This window comes from Mustela erminea, chromosome 7 (genome assembly GCF_009829155.1).
Source record: "Mustela erminea isolate mMusErm1 chromosome 7, mMusErm1.Pri, whole genome shotgun sequence".
In the NCBI taxonomy this organism is placed as follows: Eukaryota; Metazoa; Chordata; class Mammalia; order Carnivora; family Mustelidae; genus Mustela; species Mustela erminea.
Window position 1 is genome coordinate 128928266 of NC_045620.1, and position 6659 is coordinate 128934924.

The 6659-nt window shown below is 38.7% G+C and overlaps 1 non-coding gene across 1 annotated transcript; it reads left to right on the top strand.

The window, feature by feature from the left end:
- Nucleotides 1–283: 283 nt before the first annotated feature.
- Nucleotides 284–387, top strand: LOC116596659. Its single transcript, XR_004288245.1, has one exon. It is a non-coding gene; the product is annotated as a U6 spliceosomal RNA (small nuclear RNA).
- Nucleotides 388–6659: the final 6272 nt, after the last annotated feature.

Below are 6659 nucleotides of genomic sequence, written 5' to 3' on the forward strand. Positions count from 1 at the left end.
AAATTACAAGCACTAATTGCAAAATAATTAAAAATAATTAAATAAAACAGCATGTTTTGTGTTGGAAATCTGAATTGTTTTACCTTATCTTATAACCAATTCTACAACATTAAAAAAAAAAACTGTGTGTTGACAATGTAGCTGTTTTTCTGTCGTAATAAATTTCAGGATTAAGTTCTATTTTTCTTATTTATTTAATATCTGTGAACATTGATTTTAAATACTAGATATTAGAGTCCTTATAAAAGAAATATATATGTGATTATTAAAAATTGGATGTCTTGTGCTTGCTTCGGCAGCACATATACTAAAATGGGAATGATATAGAGATTAGTATGGCCGTCATGCAAAGATGACATGCGAATTTGTGAAGCAGTCCATATTTTAAAAAAATATGTATGCCTTGACTTATTAATCTTAAAGTGAAATTAAATTCTCCAAATGGCCTATGATAAATCATTAAGATAATCAAGGGGAACAATCTTAAGAAATGTATTATTGAAAATATATTCCCCAAAACACAATATACCATGTATGTTTGTCTTATTAATTTAAATATTATGACACACATTTCATTTTCCTGCTCTTAGTTTTATTTTTATTTATTTATTTATTTTTAATTTTTTATAAACATATAATATATTTTTATCCCCGGGGGTACAGGTCTGTGAATCACCAGGTTTACACACTTCACAGCACTCACCAAAGCACATACCCTCCCCAATGTCCATAACCCCACCCCCCTTCTCTAACCCTCCTCCCCCCAGCAACCCTCAGTTTGTTTTGTAAGATTAAGAGTCACTTATGGTTTGTCTCCCTCCCAATCCGATCTTGTTTCATTTACTCTTCTCCTACCCACTTAAGCCCCCATGTTGCATCACCACTTCCTCAGAGATCATATGATAGTTGTCTTTCTCCACTTGACTTATTTCGCTAAGAAGGATACGCTCTAGTTCCATCCATGTTGTCGCAAATGGCAAGATTTCATTTCTTTTGATGGCTGCATAGTATTCCATTGTGTATATATACCACATCTTCTTGATCCATTCATCTTTTGATGGACATCTAGGTTCTTTCCACAGTTTGGCTATTGTGGACATTGCTGCTATAAACATTCGGGTGCACGTGCCCCTTCAGATCACTACGTTTGTATCTTTAGGGTAAATACCCAGTAGTGCTATTGCTGGGTCATAGGGCAGTTCTATTTTCAACATTTTGAGGAACCTCCATGCTGTTTTCCAGAGTGGTTGCACAAGCTTGCATTCCCACCAACAGTGTAGGAGGGTTCCCCTTTCTCCACATCCTCGCCAGCATCTGTCATTTCCTGACTTGTTAATTTTAGCCATTCTGACCAGTGTGAGGTGATATCTCATTGTGGTTTTGATTTGTATTTCCCTGATGCTGAGTGATATGGAACACTTTTTCATGTGTCTGTTGGCCATCTGGGTGTCTTCTTTGCAGAAGTGTCTGTTCATGGCCTCTGCCCATTTTTTGATTGGATTATTTGTTTTCTGGGTGTTGAGTTTGCTAAGTTCTTTATAGATTTTGGACACTAGTCCTTTATCTGATATGTCGTTTGCAAATATCTTCTCCCATTCTGTCAGTTTCTTTTGGTTTTGTTAACTGTTTCCTTTGCTGTGCAAAAGTTTTGATCTTGATAAAATCCCAATAGTTCATTTTTGCCCTTGCTTCCTTTGCCTTTGGCGATGTTCCTAGGAAGATGTTGCTGCGGCTGAGGTCGAAGAGGTTGCTGCCTGTGTTCTCCTCAAGGATTTTGATGGATTCCTTTCTCACATTGAGGTCCTTCATCCATTTTGAGTCTATTTTTGTGTGTGGTGGAAGGAAATGGCCCAATTTCATTTTTCTGCATGTGGCTGTCCAATTTTCCCAACACCATTTATTGAAGAGGCTGTCTTTTTTCCATTGGAAATTCTTTCCTGCTTTGTCGAAGATTAGTTGACCATAGAGTTGAGGGTCTATTTCTGGGCTCTCTATTCTGTTCCATTGATCTATGTGTCTGTTTTTGTGCCAGTACCATGCTGTCTTGATGATGACAGCTTTGTAATAGAGCTTGAAGTCTGGAATTGTGATGCCACCAACTTTGGCTTTCTTTTTCAATATCCCTTTGGCTATTCAAGGTCTTTTCTGGTTCCATATAAATTTTAGAATTATTTGTTCCATTTCTTTGAAAAAGATGGATGGTACTTTGATAGGAATTGCATTAAATGTGTAGATTGCTTTAGGTAGCATAGACATTTTCACAACATTTATTCTTCCAATCCAGGAGCATGGAACATTTTTCCATTTCTTTGTGTCTTCCTCAATTTCTTTCATGAGTACTTTATAGTTTTCTGAGTATAGATTCTTAGCCTCTTTGGTTAGGTTTATTCCTAGGTATCTTATGGTTTGGGGTGCAATTGTAAATGGGATGGACACCTTAATTTCTCTTTCTTCTGTCTTGTTGTTGGTGTAGAGAAATGCAACTGATTTCTGTGCATTGATTTTATATCCTGACACTTTACTGAATTCCTGTACAAGTTCTAGCAGTTTTGGAGTGCAGTCTTTTGGGTTTTCCAAAAGTATCATATCATCTGCCAAGAGTGATAGTTTGACTTCTTCTTTGCCGATTTGGATGCCTTTAATTTCCTTTTGTTGTCTGATTGCTGAGGCTAGAACTTCTAGTACTATGTTGAATAGCAGTGGTGATAATGGACATCCCCGCCGTGTTCCTGACCTTAGCGGAAAAGCTTTCAGTTTTTCTCCATTGAGAATGATATTTGCAGTGGATTTTTCATAAATGGCTTTAATAAGATTGAGGTATGTGCCCTCTATCCCTACACTTTGAAGAGTTTTGATCAGGAAGGGATGCTGTACTTTGTCAAATGCTTTTTCAGCATCTACTGAAAGTATCCTATAGTTCTTGTTCTTTCTTTTATTGATGTGTTGTATCACATTGATTGATTTGCGGATGTTGAACCAACCTTGCAGCCCTGGAATAAATCCCACTTGGTCGTGGTGAATAATCCTTTTAATGTACTGTTGAATCCTATTGGCTAGTATTTTGGTGAGAATTTTTGCATCTGTGTTCACCAAGGATATTGGTCTATAGCTCTCTTTTTTGATGGGATCCTTGTCTGGTTTTGGGGTCAAGATGATGCTGGCCTAATAAAATGAGTTTGGAAGTTTTCCTTCCATTTCTATTTTTTAGAACAGTTTCAGGAGAATAGGAATTAGTTCTTCTTTAAATGTTTGGTAGAATTCCCCTGGGAAGCCGTCTGCCCCTGGGCTTTTGTTTGTTTGGAGATTTTTGATGACCGTTTCAATCTCCTTACTGGTTATGGGTCTGTTCAGGCTTTCTATTTCTTCCTGGTTCAGTTGTGGTAGTTTATATGTTTCTAGGAATGCATCCATTTCTTCCAGATTGTCAAATTTGTTGGCATAGAGTTGTTCATAGTATGTTCTTATAATGGTTTGTATTTCCTTGGTGTTAGTTGTGATCTCTCCTCTTTCATTCATGATTTTATTTATTTGGGTCCTTTCTCTTTTCTTTTTGATAAGTCGGGCCAGGGGTTTATCAATTTTATTAATTCTTTCAAAGAACCAGCTCCTAGTTTCATTGATTTGTTCTATTGTTTTTTTGGTTTCTATTTCATTGATTTCTGCTCTGATCTTCATGATTTCTCTTCTCCTGCTGGGTTTACAGTTTCTTTCTTGTTCTTTCTCCAGCTCCTTTAGGTGTAGGGTTAGGTTGTGTACCTGAGACCTTTCTTGTTTCTTGAGAAAGGCTTGTACCGCTATATATTTTCCTCTCAGGACTGCCTTTGTTGTGTCCCACAGATTTTGAACTGTTGTATTTTTATTATCATTTGATTCCATGATTTTTTTCAATTCTTCTTTAATTTCCCGGTTAACCATTCATTCTTTAGAAGGATGCTGTTTAGTCTCCATGTATTTGGGTTCTTTCCAAACTTCTTCTTGTGGTTGAGTTCTAGCTTCAGAGCCTTGTGGTCTGAAAATATGCAGGGAATGATCCCAATCTTTTGATACCGGTTGAGTCCTGATTTAGGACCGAGGATGTAATCTATTCTGGAGAATGTTCCATGTGCACTAGAGAAGAATGTGTATTCTGTTGCTTTGGGATGAAATGTTCTGAATATATCTGTGATGTCCATCTGGTCCAGTGTGTCATTTAAGGCCTTTATTTCCTTGTTGATCTTTTGCTTGGATGATCTGTCCATTTCAGTGAGGGGAGTGTTAAAGTCCCCTTATATTATTGTATTATTGTTGATGTGTTTCTTTGATTTTGTTATTAATTGGTTTATATAGTTGGCTGCTCCCACGTTGGGGGAATAGATATTTAAAATTGTTAGATCTCCTTATTGGACAGACCCTTTGAGTATGATATAGTGTCCTTCCTCATCTCTTATTATAGTCTCTGGCGTAAAATCTAATTGATCTGATATAAGGATTCCTACTCCTGCTTTCTTCTGATGTCCATTAGCATGGTAAATTCTTTTCCACCCCCTCACTTTAAATCTGGAGGTGTCTTTGGGCTTAAAATGAGTTTCTTGTAGGCAACATATAGATGGGTGTTGTTTTTTAATCCATTCTGATACCCTGTGTCTTTTGATTGGGGCATTTAGCCCATTAACATTCAGGGTAACTATTGAGAGATATGTATTTAGTGCCATTGTATTGCCTGTAAGATGACTGTTACTGTATATTGTCTCTGTTCCTTTCTGATCTACCACTTGTAGGCTCTCTCTTTGCTTAGAGGACCCCTTTCAATATTTCCTGTTGAGCTGGTTTGGTGTTTGCAAATTCTTTCAGTTTTTGTTTGTCCTGGAAGCTTTTAATCTCTCCTTCTATTTTCAATGATAGCCTAGCTGGATATAGTATTCTTGGCTGCATGTTTTTCTCGTTTAGTGCTCTGAATATATCGTGCCAGCTCTTCTGGCCTGCCAGGTCTCTGTGGATAAGTCTGCTGCCAATCTAATATTTTTACCATTGTATGTTACAGACTTCTTTTCCTGGGCTGCTTTCAGGATTTTCTCTTTGTCACTAAGACTTGTAAATTTTACTATTAGTTGACGGGGTGTGGGCCTATTCTTATTGATTTTGAGGGGCGTTCTCTGAACCTCCTGAATTTTGATGCTTGTTCCCTTTGCCATATTGGGGAAATTCTCCCCAATAATTCTCTCCAGTATACCTTCTGCTCCCCTCTCTCTTTCTTCTTCTTCTGGAATCCCAATTATTCTAATGTTGTTTCATCTTATGGTGTCACTTATCTCTTGAATTCTCCCCTCGTGGTCCAGTAGCTGTTTGTCCCTCTTTTGCTCAGCTTCTTTATTCTCTGTCATTTGGTCTTCTATATCGTTAATTCTTTCTTCTGCCTCATTATCCTAGCAGTGAGAGCCTCCATTTTTTATTGCACCTCATTAATAGCTTTTTTGATTTCAACTTGGTTAGATTTTAGTTCTTTTATTTCTCCAGAAAGGGCTTTTATATCTCTCGAGAGGGTTTCTCTAATATCTTCCATGCCTTTTTCGAGCCCGGCTAGAACCTTGAGAATTGTCATTCTGAACTCTAGATCTGACATATTACCAATGTCTGTATTGATTAGGTCCCTAGCCTTCAGTACTGCCTCTTGTTCTTTTTTTTTTTGTGGTGAATTTTTCCGCCTTGTCATTTTATCCAGATAAGAGTATATGAAGGGGCAAGTAAAATACTAAAAGGGTGGCAACAACCCCAGGAAAATATGTTTTAACCAAATCAGAAGAGATCCCAAATCGTGAGGGGGGAGAAAGGGGATAAAAGAGCTTCAGAAAGAAAGAAAGAAAGAAAAAAAAAAAAAGAAAAGGAAAGGAAAGAATTAAAAAAGAAAATGAATAAAGAAAAGTATAAAAAAGAAAGAAATATATATATTAGATAAACTAGTTAAAAAACGTTAAAAAAGAAAAGGGTAAAAATTAAAAAAATTTAGCAGAAGAGAAAAAAAATGGAAAAGAAAAAAAAATTAACTGCAAGACTAAAGAATCACAGGGAGAAAGCCATGAGTTCGGTGCTTTGCTTTCTCCTCCTCTGGAATTCTGCTGCTCTCCTTTGTGTTGAAACAGCACTCCTTGGTAGGTGAACTTGGTCTTGGCTGTATTTCTTGTTGATCTTCTGGGGGAGGGGCCTGTTGTAGTGATTCTCTAGTGTCTTTGCCCCAGGCAGAATTGCACCGCCCTTACCAGGGGCCGGGCTGAGTAATCCGATTGGGATTGTTTCAGGAGCTTTTGTTCCCTGAGCGCTTTCCGTAGAGTTCTGGAGGTCGGGAATACAAATGGCGGCCTCCTGATCTCCGGCCGGAGGAGCCTGATAGCCTGGGGCCCCACTCCTCAGTGCGCTCTCAGAGAACCACGCCCAGTAACTCCCTTCTGCCTGACCTCTGGCCGCGCTCCGAGCTCACCGAGCCTGCGACCAGTTCAAGGTCACCCCGAGCTGCAAGCTCAGTGTCGGCTCTGTCTCTGTAGCCGGCTTACCCGTTCCAATACCCACAAGCTCTGCGACACTCAGACACCCCCGATCCTTCTGTGACCCTGCGGGACCTGAGGCCACGCTGACCCTGCGTGGGCTTTGCCCCAGTTTAGCCTCTGGAGCGATGTCCCTCAGCGGAA